The sequence below is a fragment of the Cryptomeria japonica genome, chromosome 4 (assembly GCF_030272615.1).
Source record: "Cryptomeria japonica chromosome 4, Sugi_1.0, whole genome shotgun sequence".
Taxonomy (NCBI): Eukaryota; Viridiplantae; Streptophyta; class Pinopsida; order Cupressales; family Cupressaceae; genus Cryptomeria; species Cryptomeria japonica.
The window spans coordinates 669,026,701-669,051,241 of NC_081408.1; positions in this window are offsets into that span (position 1 = coordinate 669,026,701).

Sequence of the window (24,541 nt, forward strand, 5' to 3'; positions counted from 1 at the left end):
TTGCAGAAGAAATAAATTTTGAACATCTCAGTTTGCATTCAATGGAAATGAGACTATATTTATATAGTCTGAAATGCTTAGATTGTTTTTTGAGTTGAATCAAAACAGTTTTTGTTGATCGTGGTAAATAGTTTTTTTTGTAACGAACCCTAGTTAAAGTTTGGTGGGTTCGGTAATCCGAAATGAGGGTTATAGTTGGAGATTTTATCCTGAGTCAAGTTGACTTTATTTATGTGGTTATTGGTTGCTTACGAAAGACAGTTATAGGCAGTTTTGAGTGATTATGGCTCTATCGAAAATGTTTGTTTATCAATTTTTTGTTAACAAGATCTCAAACCCTAGTTAGGGTTTAGTGACTCTATTTGAGGGTCACTGATGAAGGCCTACAGACATAATGCATTATATATACACAGGTTGATGATGAGAAATATATACAAGAAGATGATTTAATAACAAAGCATATTGAAACTGAAATACATATTTTGTTTTGTTTACTCTCTCTGATTACATTAACAGAGATTGAGATAGATGAGTGAGTGAAAAAAGATTAAAATCATTCTCTTGGTTGGAAATTATTATCTCTGATTTTTATAACAGAGATTGAAAAGGGATTATTGAGTTATACTTGTAAGCTTGTTTGATCATTGACAAATTTATAGTTGCAGTGTTAATGTGCAATTATGAGTTTATCAGTGATTGTGAACTGCAGATGTTTTGAAATTGTATGGAACAAAGGGGTTGGTGCTCCTTGAAGCAAGAGACTTCTAAATTCTATGTACAAAACTTATATTCTTTGAGATAATAAATGAAATAGTTCGAGTGTTTTTTCTACCCCAAGAGGGTTTTCCACTCAAGAAAAATCATGTGTTATGTGTTATTGTGCTCAATTAGTTTGCTCTGATACTTTCCTTTTATGAGTTCCATTTACTGCAATAAATCTGGTTTTTTTTTGGTTTTTTTTTTTGAAAGCATGTCAAGTTGAGTGTCTGATTTATAGTGCAATTTAGTTCTTTGTCTCAAAGTAGTATGCCTTGGTTACATTTGTGCATGCAAGAAGTCTGAGTCTGTCATAAGCTTTGAACAAATGTTCACCTGTTTCATTCAGTTTAGTCAGAACTATGTGCATTTATAAGATTCAATTATTCACTTGTTTATGAATTAAAAGGTTTTAATTTTGTGCTATCTCCAGTGACTTTGATTCACCTCTCCCTCTCAGAGTCAGTCAACTTCCAACAAGGTTGTCATTAAATGCTCATAATTTGAGAGGACAATTTAATTTCAACATCTTGCCATCATATAAACAACAAAATAGTTCTGGCATATTTGTTAAAGTACAATGAATACTAAGAGGGGGGCGTGAATCAGTGTTCATATACAATTTGTCACCTTTTAAATGCTTTCTCAAATTTGAATAATTTGGGAAATATAAAGCTAATAGAATAGACACCAGAATGAGCAAAATATACATAAAAACATGACGCAATGATATGTCCTGAGTGGAAACCCTCTTGGGGAATAAAACCACTCAAAATTTCCTCACTGGCTTATAAAAAAAACTCTTTTACAACTCTTTTAAAACCACTCAAAATTTCCTCACTGGCTTATAAAAAAAAATACTTTTCCACATCAAGTTTGTTTGCATTTACATACAAATTTTCATCTATGTTTCTTTACAAAGCGTTTTTTAATCTCACAAAACTTTAGATTTAGAAGCAATAGAATAACCTACCGCACTTATTCATAAGCAATACACCATTGTGTATTTGTAAGACTACACACAATAGTATCATCATGTAGAGAACATAAAAGTTCACTTACAAAACACCATTGTGCATATGCAGAACATACACAATGATATAAGGTAATGAATTTTTTTACAAAGATACTGTAAAAGATATTCTGTCTATAATCTTAGGTATACATCACAATTATATTTCTATGTAAAAAAAATCTTTTTTCAGAGTAGTAATATAGATATATCTTCCTGATGAACCACACATTCTGAATGTCTTCACCCAATATGTATAATAATCTCTGTTTTTGCACTGGAAAAACCGAATTCTTCACAACTGAAATAGTATTCATATTAAGAGAGAGGTAAATTGTTTTCACACAAAACACAAAACCCCTGCTAAAGAAACCTGAGCACATTACAACCACTGACAAAATCGAACTAGGGTTTGTATTATGTGCCCTTAACACATACATCAACAAAAGAATAATACAAAATAAACCATGGTATAAAACCCTAACAGAATACAAGACCCACAAAGGTAAAGACACTTGCAATGCTCGAAGACATACTTGGCCATAAACTAATTACACAGAAAATGTGTCTCAAACCCACACAAAAATAGTTAAAAAAATCTCAAGTAGTGTTGGACAAAAAGAAAAAATTATTACAGAGGGTTTGAAGTTTAAGACTTGACAATATTAATAAAAAACAATAAACTGAGAAGAATAACTAGCCCAGCCTCACACTAAAGATGCATCGACAATACAAACAGTTTCTATACTATCAACAGTATACAAACTAAACATAACACCATTTGCAAAGTAAATGGATTGTTTGTAGAGAAAACAAACTCCCTACAAAAATACAAACGATACAAGAGTTTTAGGAAAGATAGCACCTGATTAAGAGCCATAACTCAAAGCCTTTCACCGAAAACCAAAGTCTTTGCTCTTGCTAAACCACTACTCTTTCCAAATGAAACACCAAACTATCACAAATCTTTGTCAAGCATGAAAACCCTAACTACTATGTGTCATGCCCTATTTGAAAAGAATAAAATACTTTTGCTCGAATACCATCTCAAAGGCAAATAAAACTCAATGAAATACTTTTGGCCGATTAAAACTCAGGGGTATTTCGGTGGGATTTAATAAAACTTGAATATAATATACACACGGCCTAGTCACCTAAAGTGACTTTAATACATCACCTTTTGAACCCGATTCAACACTTTTCAACATCTTAGGCTTATAAAAATATGCCCTATACACTTTGCATCTAGGTATCTTCACATAGCTTTCGCACATATGGATATAGCCAAAAATCAAATACCTTCACAAATGTAATAAAATTTTTTACAACGTATAGAGTGAAGGTCTTCCAACAATGATGCCAAGAATACCACATGAAACCAAAAGTGATAATTAAGTGTATTAAGTAGAAAGTGCATCACACTAACTTAAAGTTTTTGACATTAATGTCAATCAATGACCAAGAGGGGCAACAATATTGAAGGTTGATTTGAAATCGTATGTGATGCACTTGAAAGGGGAACAAGAAAAACAAGAGCCCAAGGAGTTAGTTATTGTTAGTCTCAACCAAAAACCAAATAAGCACAAGAAACTCCAAAAACCTTCAAATGCATATCAAAGGAGATGAAAAACAAACAAAAGAAGCATAAACAAGTGAAAGAAGAGTAAGGAAACCCCCTAAGATGCTCCCATTGTTCTCTTGATATCTCTCCCATGTTCTTCTCCTCTCCAAGATCCAAAATCTTACTTGAGTGTAGCTCTTAGTTTTAGCATGTAGTCATGGATGCCAAATGAAGGATTGAAATGGTTGAGAAATAAACTCCTATAGCTATGCAAATGAACAAGATAGAATTGCTATGAGAGAGCTTAGTAGAAATGCCTATGCAACTATAATAACCATGCTAAAAATTCTTACTCCTTTGCTTGAGGATGAGGGTTCCTTTTATAGGCAAAATGGGCAATTGAAGGGTCAAGATTTATCTAGCTTAGCAAGAGCTAGGTTTGCATGATCCTCAATCCATGTTTGCAACTTCCACCAATGCAATGGTGACAAGTGGCATCATGAGAGGGCTTGAAAGGAGAGGGAAGAAGAATTTAATGCTTGAGAAGACATGGGGGTAACCTCATGTGGTTGGGTTATTAGATAAAGGTTTTATCGAATGGGTAAACTCTTGTGCAAGGTTTACCCATGGTTAGGCCTTGACCAAAGGGACAAGACCCATGTGGGTTAGTGTGTTGAAGAAGGGAAGCATTTAAGTCTCTGTAAGACTCTTAAATGGGTGAGATGATAGGTTGAGGGTTAATTTGGGGTTAGAATTGTGCAAGTGATTAGAAGTGGGTTTAGGCTAAAATAGAAGGGATTAGAAGAATCTAGAAGAAGGGTTAGTGAGCAAGTGGGCTTTGTAGGAGAATGCAAGTGGGTGAAGGTAAATAAGATTTGAATAAATATTTATTTATTTAAATGTGCATGTGAATTTTGGATTTTATTTAAATAAATATTAATTTATTTAAATGAGAAGAATGGGGGAATTAAATAAATTTAATCAATTTATTTAATTGTTGGACTATAGTTAGTATTTTAAACTTAAATAAATTTATGAAATTTATTTAATTAAAATAGTAGAGTAAGTTTGGAATGAATTAATTAAATGTGAATTTAATTAATTGAAGAATATTAGTGTATTAAACAAATATTAAATGTTTATTTAATTTAGTAGACATATTTATGTGTCTAGATTTTCCCCTCTTTGAGACGGTGCACTTTATTGCGTCGTTTCAAAGAAAAACAGATAGGCATGAGAAAAATGCCCCAGGGATGCACTAGGTTGGTGGTTAGGTATGCCCCCTTAAGAGATGGGATGAAATTTTGAAAATTCAGGCAATCCCTTAAAAATTTTGAGAAAATTAGGCAAGATAGAATAAAGGATTTTGGACTGAATGAGGATGAATGGCGATCAGTAGAGAATAATGGGAAGTTAGTAAGTACTCTTAGGTCATGCAGGAGATATGATGCAAATGTAGTGTTGTGGTGCATTTGATTGATGTTGTTCAATTGATCAATATTGTTTGGATAGTCTAGTGCAATTAGTTGAATTACCCCGGTTTTAGTCAAAGCATGATAGTTGATGTCAGTTGGTTTCTCAGACAGGATAAAGTCTGAGTAACTGAGTCAAACTGACCTGTTGTGACTTAGACAATTGATATAATTGCTCGATGAAGTGAAGGTATTTGAGTCAAATTACTCATTGAGACTTACACAATTGATGTAATTGTCCATTAGACTATGGCTAATAGGTTGACCAATTAACAATTGGGTATAGGTGTTAATACCAACTGGTGTTGAGAGGGGAGGGGTGAATCAACACTTTACCGGTTTTAACCAATTGAAACTTTTACTATAAGTTTGAACTAATTTACCATTCATTATTGTAAACATTTATTGCAGAAGATTAAGCATACATGAAAAGACACACAATGACACATAGATTTATCTTGTGGAAACCCAATAGAGAGAAAACCACGGTTTGAGTAGGAACTCACAAAATTTGTACTCTTCTTGAGTACGCCTGGTTAAGAGTTGTCCCTATTAGGAGATTACAAAAACACTATTAGGTGCCACCCGGTTAAGGGATTTTGTTCAAGGTCAGTTAGTGTCTTTACCCTATTAAGAGTAGCCTGGTTAAAGGACTTAAGAACATCAATTAAGATGTCACCCGGTTAAGGGATTTTTACAATGGGACTATTAAAGTCCACCCAGTTAAGGGATTTATTGTGTAGTTGTTAGAAAGAAACAGATGGGTGATCTGCTAAAATTGCTACTCATTAGCTTGATCAAATCACACTGAAGAATCACACTAGGTCTGCATCGATTGTGTTTGTTCTACACAACTTTGATTTCCTGAATGCACTTTCAACTCTACCTTCTGTCAATTTGTTGATCCTTGGATATCACATTGTCAGTCCTTTGTCACTTGAGTCACCTCTCTATGAAACTCCACTCTATCGATCCTTTGTCACTCGGCTCAACAGTCCCTTAAACTCCCCCTGTGTCCACTTTCACATTATCTTCATTTACCTCGACAACAACCATCTCAAAAATGAGATGTGTGTATTTATAGACCCTTAGTTTGTTGCCAGCTTTCCCTCCAAAACATTCCTTTCAAAATTCCATTATCATGTGTTAAATCACGTCTCTGAAAATATTGCAGGAATCTATGTCAATACAGTCGAACATGCTGATAAGTCTATTGGTTGACTAGAGAAGACTCTTGATTTAGCTGAATGTAACTGAACATTACCAATTTGTCAGTTACAGACTCTTCTGGTGAACTGATCAAAATCTGTCTAGCCAATTTCCTCTTGAATATCGGTCTATTCTTTGCCTAGCCAATGGACCTCTTTTGTGTTGATCTACTCACCGCTACCCGGTCTACTAACTGCTTGTCGTTCTACTCATTATTTATCTTGTTTACTTATTGCTTAGCCAGTTGACCTTAGTATCCTAGTCAACTTATTACCGATGGACTGTGAAGACTAAGGAGATGATGTTGCCAACAATGACAAACATATCATTTACCAGTCATACAAAACAGTCTCATAATGCCAACAATAGGCTACACAACACCACTTATGAGTGATACACTACAATATTCTTAGCTTGATCAGCTTGCGGAACATGATATAGGGTATGTGATGCCGATGATCTAGATGGGGAGGGAAAGGGGGTGAGTTGTAGAGAGAAGGCTTGGAGCCCTAGTACCCAATCATTTAGCTTAAGGCTACCTTTGAAGAGGATCAAATAGAGCATCGATTGACATGAAAGGGGTGTATATCATTGTACTCAATCATGATTTTAGGGATAGGTTTCTCATTAGCTTTCTCATAGCAACTATATTCATTGTGTATGCATGCACACATGATAGTTACCATGTATGAATGATCAGATTTATGGGTGATATGCAACGAAATGCAATATATATAGACGAGATGAAATGGTCGATCCATGGCTAATTCATAATGCTTTATTTCCTCATTGATCATTGTAGTACCAATCTTGGCCGAGGTATCAAAAACCAAGGTTGAGCACTCCACTTGTAAACGAACATTGCGGATAAGGAAGGTTTCCCTCCATTCTAGTTCATTTACACATGGTCAAGGTATATGATATAGTCAACAAGCCATAGTGATACATGACTACACATTTTTTCATAGGATCTCATAGCTTAGTGAACTTTCCACTTAGACACCATTAGTATTTTCCTCAGAATTTCATTGGAACAATCCGCAAACAAAAAAACAAAGAAAAAGATATCATGGATCATCCTGGCCACTCTAATCACTTATGGATATCCTGGAGTAGCATAGGAACCTGATATAAAAAGTAAAAATCTTACCAAGTGTTTATCAGCCAAACAACATCTTCTTGTCAAAGAGATACATCATCATGTCTTGTTGTGAGGAAAGATGTCTCCTTGTTAAGACGGTCTTGCGTATATGTTGTTCAGATGTTTGATTTTTTGTTTATCTGATATTTGGCCATCTTTTAGGTAGCTCAAGTGTTGTTTTTTGTCTGACTCAAGGTTTATGTACAAGTTTATTGCACTATTTTTTATTGATTTTGATGTTTTCTGATGTTTTTGGTTTTTCTATTTTTGAATGTTTTATGATTTTTTTTTGCTTTTTCCTCAGGACATTTTCCAAATGAGTATCTCAGAAAATTACCAATGTTGAGAATCCACTCCCATCATTATGTTTAAAAAGTTTCCCCCAATTAGGTTTCGGTGTGAAAGCATGATGCAAGACACATGAGGCAATAACCTTGATTGCAAATCAATAACAAGCCATGGTAGATATGATATATGAGCGGATGCAATGGATGTGATCACAACAAGTCTGAAAGAAAATGGAGCCACATCTGTTATGAATGACACCTGTTTTCCAAGTTTTCACCACCATACTTATCCAAGGCACCACCGAAGTGGTTTTCACCTTTTGGATGAATGATTTTTCTTTACTATTTTCTCCATTTTTTTGGTTTTTTTTTGTACTTTTTCTAAATGTTTTTGGTCTTTTTGAGATTATATGAGTCTGATGCTCCGCACAAGTTATGTATGAAACTTTTTGAGATGCATGTTCTTTATTGGATCTTCCAGTGGTTCCCCTTCTGAAGTTGCTAACTGATATGCCCCAGATCTGAAGATGGTAGTGATGACATATGGACCCAACCAATTAGATTCAAATTTGCTCCGGTGTTCTTTGTTTGGTTGATTCTGAGTATTTTCTCTAAGAACAAGATCTCCTACCTCAAATGTGCGAGGTCTAACCCTATGATTATAGCTTTTTCTCATGCGTTGCTAATATGTCTTTAGGTGATTGTAGGTAGTTTGTCACTTCTCATCAAGCAGTTCCAAGTCCTAAAGACGGGAGACTCGGTACTCTTTATCATTAATCAAATTTTGCAAGGAGAACCGTAAGGATGGTAATTCAACATCAATGGGCAAGATAGATTATTTTCCATAAACAAGTGAGTAGGGAGATGCACCTGTAGGGGTTCAAATGCTAGTTCAATATGCCCATAGTGCAGGATTCAGACGAATGTGGCAATCACAATCGACATCATTGATTGTCTTCTTTAAGATCCCTAATATGTTCTTGTTCGAGACTTCTTCTTGACCATTTCCTTGTGGGTAATATGGAGTGGAGAAATAGTGTTGGATATGAAACTTCTCATAGAGTTCTTGAACATCATAATTTTTGAAGGGTAGCCCATTATCTATGATGATGGACATGGATACACCATTCCGACAGATGATGTAATTTAGGATGAATGAGGCGATCTTCTTGTCGGTGACTTTGGTGAGTGGAAAGACTTCGATCCACTTCATGAAGTACTCAATGGTAGTAATGATGAATTTATGACCGGCGGATGAAGATGGACCGAATTTACCCACAAGGTAAAGTGCCCACTAACAAAAGGGCCACAGTGTTGTGATGGGTTGCAATTCTTGCACACATGCATGTATCAAATCTCTGTGTATTTGACACTTTTTGCACTTTCAGACAAAATAGTTAGTCTTTCTTCATTGTAGGACAACAGTATCCTATCCTCATGATCTTTTTAGCCAATGAAGGGTTGCTTGAGTGGGCCCCACAGATACCTTTATGTACTTCTTCTAAAGTTGTAGTCACCTCACCTTTCTCTAAACATCAGAGGAGAGTACCATCAAGACCTCACCGGTATAGGGTTTCGACTATGATTATGTATTGGGTGGATTGGCATATGAAGGTTTTTTTGTTGATTGTTTGATTAGTTTAGTGGAAGGATTTGATCGTGTAGATAAGTGTAAAACTCACCACACCATGGGAAATTGGAATTGAATGATTTAACATACCATCTCAGATTCTGGGATATCATAAGCGGGGATCCAAATTTGTTCGACTAAGAACTCATAGCATGTTGAGTTCTGTGTAAGATCGAGAAGAGAGGCTATTGTAGCCATTTCATCTGCAGACTTGTTCTGCTCTTGAGGAATCTGATGGAAGGTGATAGTTGTGAATGATTCCTTGAAACTATCAACCATTTTCTTGTAAGGCATGAGCTTATCATCCTTAGTTTAGTGATCATCATTAACATGTCAGATGACCAGCTATAAATCCTCATATACTTGTAGCTCCTTCAAGTTCCATTATATGGTCGTTCTTAGTCCTGTGATCAAGGCCTCATATTCCACTATGTTGTTTGTGCATGGGAATGTGAGCCTATATAATTTTGGAAGGCTATCACCTTGAGGTGTGATAAAAAGAATGCCAGCTCCTAAACCATGCCTAGTGTATGACCCATCAAAATATTGCTTCCATTGATGTGCAGGCATGACTATGAAGATATCCTCATTTAAAAAAATTTAGATGAGAGGATGGTCTCCTATGAGTGGCACTTCAGCCAACTGATCTGCAATGACTTTCCCTTTGATAGCTTTACGGTCCACATACTATATGTCAAACTCACTAAGGATCATAACCCACTTTTCCAAGCGATCTGTTAGTGTTGCTTTACTAAGTAAATACTTGAGTGGATCTATCTTGGTGATGAGTTGTATCTTATGCGTCAGCATGTAGTTCCTCAATTTGGTTGCTGCCAAAATTATTGTGAGACAAGCTAGTTCAATAGTTGTATAATTGAGTTCATACCCTACTAATGTCCTAGAGATGTAGTATATTGGATATTATTTTCCTTTGGTATTATGTTGTGCTAGTAATACCCCTAAGGTTGTATTCATAGCTTATATGTATAATAACAAGGGCTTGTCTGGAGATGGTGGTGTTAGCAATGGTGGTATCATCGGGTAGTCATTAAGCTGTTGGAATGCTTGCTAGCAGTTCTCCTCCCATTTGAAGTGGACATTCTTATATAGAAGATCTATGAAGGGATGACATTTATTGGCTAATTGTGCAATGAATCAATAGATTGACTATAGCCTTCCTTGTAATGTTCTCAACTGGCCGATGTTCTTAGGAGGTGGTATATCCATGATTGCTTTTACTTTTGCAAGATCAACTTCAATTCCTTTGTTTGAGACAATGTATCCTAGGAGCTTTCCAGAGGTTACTCCAAAGACATGCTTCTTTGGATTGAGGTGGACATTATATTGTTCCATTAAGGTGAATATTTTGTCCAGTTTTGCAAGGTGATCCTCTCTTGTTAATGATTTAGCTAGTAAATCATCCACGTAATCTTCTATTCATGTATGTATCATGTTGTGGAAGATGGTAGTCATTTCCCTTTGATATGTGGCTCTTGCATTTTTGAGACTGAATGACATCACATTCTAACAGTATGTTCCCCATGGGCATGTGAAAACGGTTTTATGTTGATCTTCTAGGGTGATCTTAATCTGGTTGTATCCTGAGAACCCATCCACGAGAGATAGCATTGCATGCCTTGCTATTAGGTCCATGATTATATCAATGTTGGGTAGAGGGAAGTCATCCTTAGGATGTGCTTTGTTTAGATCTCTAAAATATGTACAGATATAGATGCCCTCAGTCAGTTTTGCTATTGGGACGATGTTGGATATCCATTCTGCATAATCAATTAATGTAATGAAACCAACATCTAACATTTTTTTGAGTTTTGCCTTCACTAATAGTGTAATTTGAGGATGCATGTTCCTTAGCTTTTGTTTTACTGGTTTGGCTCCTTCTGCTATTGTCAAGTGATGCATTACTAGATATGGATCTAGTCCTAGCATTTTTGCATAGGTCCATGCAAAATTTATCTCTCTTTTGAAAGAACTCTACAAAACTAGGATTTTCTTCTGGAGTTAATGATTTTGCTAGGTGTATCATGTGACGATTTTTTGGTGTTCCTAGATTTATTTCTTTTGTTTCCTCCACAAGCATAGCTGATCGTTCCTAATTTGTGCTAAAGGGGAGAATGCCAAACCTTTCATCCTCAGGCACCTCAGAGAGGTTTTCACCTTTAGATGTGTCCTTTGTTTTTACTTTTTTGGGATCGAGAAGTGTCACAGTGTGGTTTTCACTTGAAGATCTTGTTTTGATTGTAATATTTTTGTGACTGAAAGGTTTGGCATTCTCTCCAAAATAAGTCACATTGTTGAGTTCAATAGCAAATATAGCCTTGTGATCCCTGCTTGGTATGTTATCCTATAATTCAAGAAAGTCTATTATTGCCTCATCATTTTGGAAGGTGTCAAGGCACGGGGGATTTTGCTAGTCCCATTTAATGAGTTCGAGGTGGATAATTTATATTACTTCATCAATTAGGTTGAGTTCATAGGATGCATTAGTTATGGTTAGGATGGAGATATTGAGGTCATCATTTGTACTCTCCTCATTGTAATCAGGCTCGGGAGGTGATCCATATCTCTTAGAAGTATCATCAGTATCCAAATCCCAAAAGGTTTTGATCCGTGCATCTCCTTAAAATTTCTTAATTTCAAAAGAATCCCCTTTAGTTGATTGTGAAGCTGAAGAATCCTATTCATATTCATATGAATTTGTTTCACAATCACTTTGTAACACCATATTATCGTATTTGATAGGGATGTCTTTAGGTGTGAAAGTGTTGTCGACAACTACTACAGGTGTTGTATCTGACATGGTGGTTGATGTTGCTTGTGTGTCTGAAATGGATAAGAGTTTTAACCTTAGAGTGAATGAGTTTTGTGCAACATAACCTTTTTGTGTGTTTGTTGCACATGTAGACTTTGATTGAGAAGTGCTTGCGTGACTTGGATTTTCTGATGTTGTAGGTTTGTCTACAATGGACATTATCCTAATTATGGGAGTGATGGGCTTAGAAGTTGACTTCTTTTGTTTACTTTTAAGCTTGAGCTTAGAAGAGCCCCCTGGACTAGAATTGAATCTGAGTCTTGTTTTATCTCTTGGTTTTAACAAGGGTTGCAATGTCTCCTATACTCCTTTCTTCTAGATCCTAATGCACTATGGCCATCATAGCCCATCTTTTGCATCATGGTAAAAACTTTCCCATATTTTTGGATAGGAATCTTGACTTGGTTAGCTTTGTCTAAAGGGTCCTTGTAAATCCATCCTGCCAAGTCTTCATCAATAGTTTCTTGTTCTTGTGATCTTCCTAGGGTGAATCCATCAAGTGTACAGGTATTTGCTGCAACAGATGGCTTGAGTGAAATTTGTGGTTTTCCATGAGTCCTAGGTGAGAGAGGTAGTTGACCAACACAGAAAAGTTGGCTAATGTTATATTCTCTTGGGCCTTCATCTTTTACCTTCATCCTCAGATTGTCTTGTTTGGGTGTAGGGACCAGTGTACTGGAGAGAGAAGTTGGGTGGATGTACGATGATGAGGCGATGGCTTCTCCGTTGTTGGGCACAGTAGTATCAGGTTGATGTCTGATATTGTTGCAAAAGGCAAATGGGTTATCATCACCAATGTTAGTAATATCCACTCTGTTATGTGGAAATTTGATGTATTGATGGTAAGTGGATGGTACTTCTTGCATAGCATGAATCTGTGGTCAGCCCAATAGAAGATTGTATGGAAGAGGGAGGTCTAGGCCTTGACAAACCACCTCCTTCACCATAGGTCCTACCATTAATGGTAGAGTAACGCACCTTTTAGAGGAATGTTATGCATCATCATAGGCCTTGATGGTGATCTTCTCTCTGGCATCAACTACTTATTATGCATACCCCAATGTTGTTATTAATTATAAGGTTTAAATGTTAAGGCCAACTCCATGTTAATCAAGAATCACTTGATTTTGTGTTTATGTATGAATCCTGTATATGGTGAGAGTATGATGATGAAAACCTATTGTCAATCGATAAAGATCCAACCAAAAACAATCTAGGTTCTACAATGAAACATCCATCATACACCAATAAAGATACCTAGGATCATGTAAATCAACAAAATGAACAATATTACCATTCACATGTCAAGTAGGGTTTCAATCTCCATTGTCTCCTATCTCCATTGATCTTGTTTAATGTATTTGTTCTCAGATTTTATGTGTGCACAAGATCTCAATAAAGAACGAATTGTGGTTGATAGCTTGATCAAAAATAAGGCTTGATTGCATAAGATTGATTAGTTAATTAGGTGATTAGGGTTGATAATGAAGGAAGCATCCCCATATATAGAGAACACTGTAAGAAATGGAGGGATAAGATTAAGAGGTGTAAAGATAAATGGTCGGCTATGATTAAAAGTGTAGGTAAAGGAAGTAAGAAAATAATGAGATGGTAGGTGGTGTAGGAATTAAGAGATGAATGGCATGTGTCATGGGTAGAAAATACTAGTGTATTAATTAAATAAATAAAGATTTATTTAATTAATAGAAGAAAGTGGGATCAATTAAATAAATAAAAGTATTTAAATTTAATTTAGGAGAAAGATTATTTAAATAAATAAAAGTATTTATTTAAATTAGAAAAGGGCTAGAAGAGGTTAAATGAATTAATTAAATAAATAAAGATTTACTTAATTAATAGAAGACTTGGGATAAAATAATTAAATAAATAAAAATATTTATTTAATTAAGCAGGACAATTTTGGGTGTCTACAAATCCCTCAATGTGGAGACGGGCATTATGCGGTTGTTTAATGGATGCATCATTACTCTCAGCGAAAGTGAGACATGTTGATGATTTAAGAATTCCAAGCATGGCTTGAAATTGATCTTTGTTTAGGTTAGATGTCCAACTGACACTTCTTGAAAAGCTTGGTCCAATTTGATTTTGTGTGAGGGTGATAGGTGCAAAAGCTCTAATATGGAAATGAGTGTCAGCGTCTCATCCAATTGGTCCACAAGATTATACTATTTGGGCACATATGCCACTCTAGATGGTGCTCCTTGCAATAAAATCTTGCTATGACAGGTAATGATGTTGCATTCTAAAATTTTGCCTTTGATTGTAATGGTTTCAACTTGTTCATTGGCATCATAAAGATTATTGATGGTATAGGTATATGGTACACGTGTATAGTTTGTCGTGCTATCTTGGTTCTTACCTTGATGGGAGGGACCCCCTTTCTCATATGATGGGAGTGGATTATTGAACATGGTGTGATTTGCATTGGAAGTTTCCGCATTGTGGCCATCCACTTCTATGTCACCCCGATCAACGAGGTATTATACGATGTCTTTTAATCGATGGAAATTGTTCATTTTGTGTCCTTTTCCCTTATGGAATTCACAATATTCGTTATCCCTCCACCATGGGGGTTTAACCTGTCATTCATAGTTTGATGTTTTAAGCAATGTGATGAGATCATAAGATATAAGTTGTCGTAATATCTTTTTAGGAGGTTCTCCCAAGGGTGTACATGTTCAATTTGGTTTGTAAGTAGAGTACCTATTCTTAGGTGCCTCTTGTTGTGTATTGGGAGCTTGATTTCCTTGAGTGTTTGGGGGATTACCTTGGTTGGTAGTGTTTTTATTACAATTACCCACTCGCCCTGCAATTTTGACTATTAGTTGAGCGACCTTGACAATCCTTGCGTCTACAATACCATCGTTAATGATGTTTTTGTTCTTGGACCAAAACTCGTGTTTGTCACTGTTATATGCTAGTTGTGGACCGTCCTTATTGTCTTTATAGATTTTAACAAGTTCCTTCTTGATAAGGGCTTTTTCAATTTTCAGTCCTTGGGCTATTGCGTCTTTAAAAGAGTCTGAACATTTGACTTTCCTGGGGAAGGAATGTCTGTTAGAAAGGTGTCTCCATCTCTGCAAGAATGTTGAGAATAACTCTCCATTCTTTTGTTTATTGTTGCATAGATCAGCCATGGAGACATCATGTTCTATGTTGTGAGCATGATGAGTGACAAATTCTTGCACTAAGTCATCAAACGTCTCAATTCCACTGGGCAAGCGTGAAAACCATTGCATAACTCAGCCTCCTAAACTTTGGGTGAAAAGGCACATTAAGTATGTTTCATCATACACAACCTCTAAGAAAGTAGAGTAGAATTCTCTCACATGGTCTCTTGGATCTCCCTTTCCTTTGTATTTGTCAAATTTTGGAGTCTCGAAATTGCGTAGGAAAGGAGGCATGATAAGGTTCCTATCAAATAGATAGGGACAAATATCTTCGAGAGCATATCTCTTTTGTGGCTTCCCCAAGTTTAATTGTTGGGCAAGGTCTTGTACTTGTCTCAAAATATCTATTTTTATGGGAGGAGGTGGTGTTGGCAATTGACACTCAATTGGTTGGTTTCACTATGTTGTCATTGATGGCAACATGGTATTGTGTTCCGGCTTCATGTTTTGGTTCTATGGTGTACCAAAAGACACTTCACAGATACTACACTGGCACCAATACCAGGACCAGCACCAAAAGGACAAAAGGATTTCTTTGGTTACCAACAATGCAAGCCGACATGGTTTAGGAAAGGTTATCGGTATTGGAGGCTAACATATCTTGGATCCGACATCGGCAATTGATTTTAATGTTTATGCGTTTATGTTATCTGGCTGACATGTAATTTGATATTGCATATATCTTTGTAAGCCAACATAAGGCATGAAAATTTGTATAGGGTATATAGGACAGTTTGATAGATCATTTTGATATATATATATACAAGATACATATGATAGGAGATTATGGATATGTGAATGTAATATGATGTGAAATAGTTAAGAAAGATTATGTATGTGAGGAAATTCATGTAAGGGTTATTTTGATAAAGGGTTTAGGGTTTCAGACTAGAACAGATAGAGCTTAAACTGGAACTGTATTCTGGCATAGAAGATGCTATCTTAGCAGTTCACACTTCTCCAGATTGTAGTCTGGAATTTTATGTAGTCAGTGAGGCTCCTTTTTTGATTGAGCAGTGCACTCTAGGCTGTAAGCCTTCCTGTAAGTGCAAGCCCCTCATATTTTATAATATCTCTTCATATGGCCAGTGGATTGATATTGTGGATCACAAATCCCACCATGGTTTCTCCTCTTTGAGGTTTTCCACGTATAAATCTGTGTGTTATAGTTCTCATTTATGTGATTGGCTTATTGGTTTCTTTACTTTTTTCATTTATGTATGTATCGGTATACTGGTTGGTGTATGCATGTTTTAATAAGGCTAAAACTTATCATTTCGGTATAACATTGATTCACCTCCCCCTCTCAGTGTTATTGGTTTCCATCAATTGGTGTTAGAGCCTTGTGCCTCAGAGGAAGTTTAACAGCTTGAGGAAGATCCTGAAACCAAAATCCATGGATATGGCTTTGGAGAAGCAACTTGAGATGGCACTTGAAGATTATGATCCTGAAATATTGAAGAACTTAAAGCTACAAGATTAATTTAATTATGCTAAGGAATTCATTCTTGTCCTACAAGAGAGGCTATCATTTGTTCAAGCTAGGAGGAAAGAACTTTTGCTAAGTCGGGATTATGAAGAGAAAGATGCACTTAAGGAACAATGTCAAAAATTGAGTCGGGAGAATATGGTTATGAAAAATGAAATGCAAGTTATAACTATGAGGATGTCTAAGAAAATTGAGGACAGAAAGAAGATGAAAGAAAATATTGTTGTATCCCTGAAGAACAAATTTGAAGAATGTGGTAGGTTGGTTCATGAAAATGATGTGTTGAGAACTGATTTGGTACAATCCCAGAGTAATGAACAAGAGCTTGACAGACAAATGATAATTCTGAGAGAAGACTTAACTACTGCAAGTGAGTATAAAGAAAAATTCAAGATTAGCTCAGCACAGCTTGATGAGTTATTGATTTGGTCACATGGTTAGACAATATAGAAACAGAGTAAATCAGAACCTTGATTCTGCTCCCGGTAAATGTTCTAAATGCAATAAGTTTGGTCATAAAATATAAGATTGCAGAATGAATGTTAAATGTTATGCATGTAGAAAATTTGGACATGTGGCTAACCAGTGCAGGTCAAGAAATTTCACTAGTTTTAGCAAAGCAATTCAAAGGAACAATGTTACATGTCCTGCATGTAATGAGGTTGGATATATTGCTAAATTTTGTAGAAACATAAATCCACTGGTTGGTAATGGAGGATCAAGATAGAAAGGAAAAGAGAAGGTTAGTGCAATCCGGCAAGATCATACTCAGAGATGGGTTAGAAAGATTGAAGAACAATCATGAGATGGGAATGCACCGGTTACTTATCCGGCACAAGAAGTTGCTCCTACACTGGCAAGGAGCTCATCTGGTAACTAAGGCAGATGCCTTAGGGGTAGGCAAAATTCATGAAGATGTTGCATATGCCCTAGGAAGAGGTTTTGGAAGATGTTCCAGATATTGGACATGATTATCCAACATGGATATGTTATGAGTGAGATTCAGTATCTTTCACCAGCAGTCATTTATGTGAATAAAATATTAGGGTTTTTATAGAAGGATAAAAAGGTCAGATACACTTCATTGTTGTTCACCCTGCATTTAGAGTGATTTTAGAGCTATTCAGAGTGACTAAATGTGATCAAAGGCAATACAGAGCAATCAGATTTCTTCTTAAGCGATCTCGCCGACGTCTGGAAGAATTTGTTGGAGGTTTTCACCGAGAGCGATCAAAAGGTATTTATCTTTAAACATGGAAGTGGGATCATCATCTATTCCTTTTTTTGTTGCAAACTCGATTGTAGTAGAGGTCAAGGACTGCCCTGGGACAATTTTCAAGTGGTATCCACATGTGGCTACCTTGGAAGATTCGGTTGCAGCATTTTCTCGCGTTCTGGAGGGAGTTGTCTATGTAGAAGAAGTTAGGGCATATATTCACTGTCACATCGAGGACTTGAGAACTTCAAAAGTTAAGGGCATGTATATGAGTGAGCTGATGGGAGAATTTGGGAAGATCAAACCAACATACAAATATATTGAAGACCTAGGGTTTACCGATATTCTAGATATTCCAAAATTTGAGGATGAAATAATTAAATACGTTTTGAGCATAGTACATGGGGAATTTATATGGCTGAATAGACCTTACAAAATCACCAAGGAACCCATCTAGGCAATCACTGGTTTGCCATCAATTGGGCAACATCTAGACAAGAAGGTTTCAAATGATTCATGAGAAAGATCATCATTGCGACATCTAACAAACGATCCATGAAAGTGAGCACTATCTCCGATACATACATCAAATTTGGTAGCATGATCATTGGGTATAAGGTAAATCAGTCAAACCGACTGAATTTTGTTTTCCAGTTCGTGCATTTTGGCTGCATACAAAATGATGAGAGAGAATGTAAAATTAGATATATGCGGTTGGATGCTAGATCAGTTGTTAATAAACTTAGGGAAGATTAAGGGAGAAAAGAAGGGTATGTTCCGGTATGGCAACTTGATAGTTTGCCTATTGTTATATTTCATGAATGATGCACCCGGTTTTGGTAAGAGGCAATGGAAATTTGACATCCTGGTAGGAAGACAATTGAAATAGTCAATTGCTACTTTAGGAAGCCAAAGAGGTGATAAGGTATGGGGATATTTCAAAGTATTCCAGAAATCTATGAGGTCTAGGGTAAGGGTACCTGAGCATATTATAGAAAAATATTCAACAAACATATACTTCATGGTAAAGAAGGATGAGACACTCATGGAAGTAGTTAAGCCCCAAAATATTTGGATTAAAGAAATGGGCTATGAGGTGGATGCATAGATTATTGATGCCTATGCAAAAATGTTGATTGTTGCACCAATTGATGAGGCAGAGAATCCATGTGGTACTGCACAAAACTCAAGAGGTTGAAACAAAGTTCAACTGGAAGAAAAGAGAGAAGTAGGAAGGAAAAGCAAGCAAATTTGTGGAGAAGGTCTCAAAGGACATTAAAGCATTAATTGATGTTGTCCCGGAGAAAGGTAGAAAGAGGAAGGATCCTAAAGTTCATATTGAGCCTATTACTGCAGAATCAGAATCTAAGGATGACACATCGTTGGCATTTAAGAGGGTTGTTAGGAAGGAACCAGAGGAAACAAAGGAAGAAGCTAAGAAGCAACTAGTTAGGAAGGTTACAATCAAATTACCGGCACATAAAAAGCACCAAAAGCAACACCTTCAGCTGCATCTGGTACTACAAAGAGGAAGAAGAAGAATGACATTGATTTTGGTAAGGTTCCACCTAAAACTTGTGCAAAATTAGTAGATGAAATCACTAAAGATGGCATGTTGAAGAATGTTCAATTTTACTATGATCATTTAGAGGAGGATAAACAAAGAGAAGTAGAGGAAGCAATCTTATTATACTTGGATATTTATAAGAAAGCCTTAATATAAATAGAAAATTAAATACTGACTGAATTGTATAATATGTTAGATGTTAGAAGATTGTCAGCTATGCAAGAAGATAAACATATTAAAATTCAAGAGATATTATCTATCTATGTTACTATTGCTCCTGATGAAATGGAAAAGACACTTGAGGTGGCAGACAAATTTTTTTTCAATAGCAAACATAGGATAACTAGTCTGATGCTAGGAAGAGTAAATGAAATAATAAAGGAGACTCAAAAAGAGTGGCTTAAATTTCTTGGAGAGAACAGGAGATTCTTTACTTCACCGAAAACCAAGAGAGACACTATAGATACCCCAGTTAAGGGAAAAGGAAAGGGGATTATGGGTACTTCACCCTCGGTTTTGAAAAATATTAAGATAGTGGAAATTGAGCCCCCGGTAAATACAGATGTACAGACAAATATTGAGATACCAGTTAATACAGAGAGTGAACAAGCTTATATTGTACAAGCTACTAATATTAAGGATAATTGTCCTCCATATACAAATGTACAGATTGAGGTTATAGTTCCTATAGAGGAACCAATAGTTACACAAAATGCACCAAGTGGCGAAGCCATCGGTGCAAGTGAGGAGGTTATAAAGCATAAATATTTAGAGGAGAAGGCAGAGGAATCCGACATGGAACTGATTGTTGGTCCATCATTGTTGTCAATTGACACTTCACCGGTCGAAAAGAAAAACATAACAAAGATGAGTCCTACTGAACTGATGATGATGGCAACACAAAAAATGATGTAGGAGGGATCCACGGATAAAGGGATTATAGATCAATCAATCACTGTTTTACACAGACTGGTCCCAGAGTGTAAGATTGAAAATGAATCAAGCCCATATGGCAAGTTTAAGATAATCACTGAGCATATTTCAAAGGATTTTCAATCCTTGCAACAAATCTCAAACAAGCAAGCACTAGAAAGGTTTACTTAGGCTAAGAGAGCTGCATTTGATTAGGTAATTGAAACTGAGAAGAAAAAGATTGATGAGAAGCTGATACTAATAGAAAATTATTTGAAGTAATGTACAAATATATATAGGGTATGTTGTAACATTGAAATACTTACAGCTAATGTGGATAAAAAGATAAAAGAAATTCAAGAGAAAATTGCAAGTATAGCTAATTCTTTTGACGGACTAATTTCATTGACTACATCAATTGATGGTCATATTTTGATTTTGGAGAACCAAATTTTTGTTCTTGAGAAGGAAAGAGACAAAATAATAAGAAGAGCCCGAAGTTTGAGAGGCTTGGTGAGTCCCCGGTTGGATTCACTCTGTGTACATAAAAAATAATGCATGGATATGGTGGGAAAGCCCACACCGACAAAGGTAAATGAGAAATAATCTTTTGCATATTTATTGAGTGGACTTGTATCTATTTCCGGCATATTCAAAACCAGATGGGATACTTATCTGGAGTTACTGGAGAAGGCTTATCAGGAAAATTTGAAAATTTTCAAGCTCCGGTAAGACATTTTGGGATATTCATTGTACAATTCTTTTTCTTTGAGATTCTTTTAGAATTTTTGATGGCATTGATGTCAAAGGGGGGGGGAGTATAGATGTGAAAAGGAATAAAAGGAGTTGTATACATTAGGGGGATTAATGGAGTCATGGAGTTTTGGAGATATGGAGTATTTTGCATATTCAGCTCAAGGGGAGCAGGGCACGATGAAACCGACAGATGAAACCTTGACCATTTTTCACATGAGTGTTGCCATCAATTCCAAAGGGGGAGATTGTTGGCAATTGACACTCAATTGGTTGGTTTCACTATGTTGTCATTGATGGCAACATGGTATTTTATTCCGGTTTCATGTTTTGGTCCTATGATGTACCAGCAGACACTTCACAGATACTACACCAGCACCAGCAGGACAGAAGGATTTCTTTGGTTACCGGCAATGCAGGACGACACAGTGTAGGAAAGGTTATCTATATTGGAGGCTGACATATCTTGGATTTGGCATTGACAATTAATTTTAATGTTTATGCATTTACGTTATCTGGCCGACATGCAATTTGATATTGTATATATCTTTGTAAGCCGACATAAGGCATGAAAATTTGTATAAGGTATATAGGGCAGTTTGATAGATCATTTGGATATATATATACACTAGACATATGATAGGAGATTATGGATATGTGAATGTAATATGATGCAAAATAGTTCAGAAAGATTATGTATGTGAGGAAATTCATGTAAGGGTTATTTCAGTAAAGGGTTTAGGGTTTCAGACCAGAACAGACAGAGCTTAAATTGGAACTGTATTCTGGCATAGAATATGTTATCTTAGTAGTTCACACTTCTCCGAATTGTAGTTTGGAATTTTTTGTAGTCGGTGAGGCTCCTTTTATGATTGAGCAGTGCACTCTAGGCTGTAAGCCTTCCTGCAAGTGGAGGCCCCTCATATTTTTCAATAGCTCTTCATATGGCCAGTGGATTGATATTGTGGGTCACAAATCCCACCGTGGTTTTTCCTCTTTGAGGTTTTCCATGTATAAATTTGTGTGTTATGGTTCTCATTAATGTGATTGGATTATTGGTTTCTTTACTTCTTTCAATTATGTATGTACCGGTATACCGGTTGGTGTATGCATGTTTTAATAAGGCTGAAACTTATCATTCTGGTATAACATTGATTCACCCCCACTCTCAGTGTTATTGGTTTCCAATAGGTGGAACATTCCCTAGTTGATAATTATTGTCATCATAATTGCGGGCATTTCTCATCCTCCTTTTGTCTTTATTTCTTTCTCTCTGATGACTGTGTTGGGCTTGTTCCGGTGCTTCCCTAAGTTGGGATATGTCAAAGTATAAAGGGATTTTTGCACACCCTCTTGATAAAGTCTTAGGAAATGGGCATTAGCATTCCCCTTGAGAATCTCATCAAAGAGTTTGTTGAGCTTGGGATTACTAGTTGCCTCTTTTATTTCCACTTGTGTAGGATTTTTTGGGTCTTCTCCCCATGCACATTCTCTATGATGATAGGGGTTGAGGTTTTCTTCCTCTTCCCATTCTTGATGTATTTGATTTTCTTGGCATCTCTAACTTTGAGACCTAGTCCTAGCCATGTTTTAAGTTCGTATTGGTAAAAGTGAGATGAGTGAAAAGTGGGTGGTTGATCCCCTCTTATGGCTCCAATATTTTGGCGATGGTGATGATTGAGTTGAAGTATTTATGGATGAGTGAACTCTTTCACTAAAAGTTTGGATATTAACAAAGTCCTCTTTGGGGTTGCTTATTGTTACTACTTATCAAGTTGTCATTAGTTTTATGTTCAAAGTTATTCCATATACTCTAGTCGGTTATCTCTACTGAAATATTCAGTCGGTATGAACAGTCTAGTCGGTTATTGAAGAAAGTAGTCTCAGAACGTAGTATACATCGAGTTGTCTACCGAGTATCATTTCATGTCTACCGAGCAGCAAAGATGACACGCCGAGTTGTTATACACCGAGTGAAACGTGTTACCAGATTCATTGAACCTAGACATACATATGAAAACATGTTACAAGATCGAGGAATATCTAATCGTTATCACATTGGAAATTGCACTTAAATATTGTGTATGATTTTGAGGTCATCTAACCAATGAAATATTTTGCATGGTTATTCAATCGATAAAACATGTTTGTAAGATCGAAGCAATGAAAGAATCGCCGCCATAAGAGATCTATTTATACAACATGGATTAAGATATAGACATACATTTAGCATGACAGAAAGGAAGATACAGAGATATATGAAGCAAGACATGTGAAAGCACTAAGTGTTATGACTGTTACAGAGACACAGAGGTCACCGAGAAGGATTTCAGAGAACAGTCAAAGAACAGAGTAAACAGAAGGGTTTACCGAGTTACTATATGGGTTACCGAGGTATGCTATAAGCAAGGTAATCTTATTCTAAGCATATAGAATCTGCTATAACATTCCAGATGTAAAGTTGTAGATATTTGTAATGATTTATTGTAATATTTTGAAGTTGTAAGAGAAACCTTTAATAGGGTAAAAGACTCTAATCAAGTCTATAAATTGTAAAGCCTCTAACCAGGTGCAGCATCTAGTTTAAGTGTTGTAAAATCCTTTAGCAAGGTAGATCTAACAAATCTTGTTACTCCTAACAGGGTAAGCTATCAGAAATAGCTAAACATGTAGCTCTAACCGAGCACTCTTTATTATTGCAGTAGTGAAGTTGTGGGTGCCATCCCCACCACAGTTTTTCTCTCTAACCAGGAGTTTCTGCATAACCAAAATATATGTGTTATGGAGTGAATCATGTATGATTGTTATCTATTTGTTTTAGCTTTATATTGTGTTACTGCACTATTCGGTTTATGCATAACAGTAAAGTTATTATTGAAGAAAAGTTTTGAAGTACTGATTCACCCCTCCCCTCTCAATACATTAGCTTTCCATATTGGGCCTAACAATTGGTATCAGAGCTTCAATCTTGGAAAAGGGTTTAACTGCTTAAAGAGAAAGAACTTATCAATGGAAGGCTATAAACAATCTCGGAAGATTGTGTATCTGCAAGAAGAGCTAGATCATGCTAATCAAGTGATTGCAGACATGCAAAGGCAAATGCAAAAATCTCTGAAAGTAAGAAGAAGATAATCTGATGATTTGCAGGACTCTCAAGAGTTAGTGGAACAAATTGAGACATCATCTGAGAACAGTATATCTGAAGAAACTAAAGAAATGATTGGAGTATTGAAAGAAAAGAACAAAGCACCAGTTGATCAACTAAAAGCAATGAAAAGAGAACATGAACATTTCAGCACATAGATGACTAAAAATATTGATGCATTAAGGATAGCCGAGGATAAAGTAAGAGATCTACAAAGAGAGAAACAACAACTTGAAGTATTAGTATCTGATAAGAATGATGAAATCACAAGGTTGACTGGAATTCAACAAAATCTGTCAGATCAACTAGGCTATGCACATCATGAAGCAATTTTGAAGGATGATGAGAATCAAGCATTGAAACTTGAAGT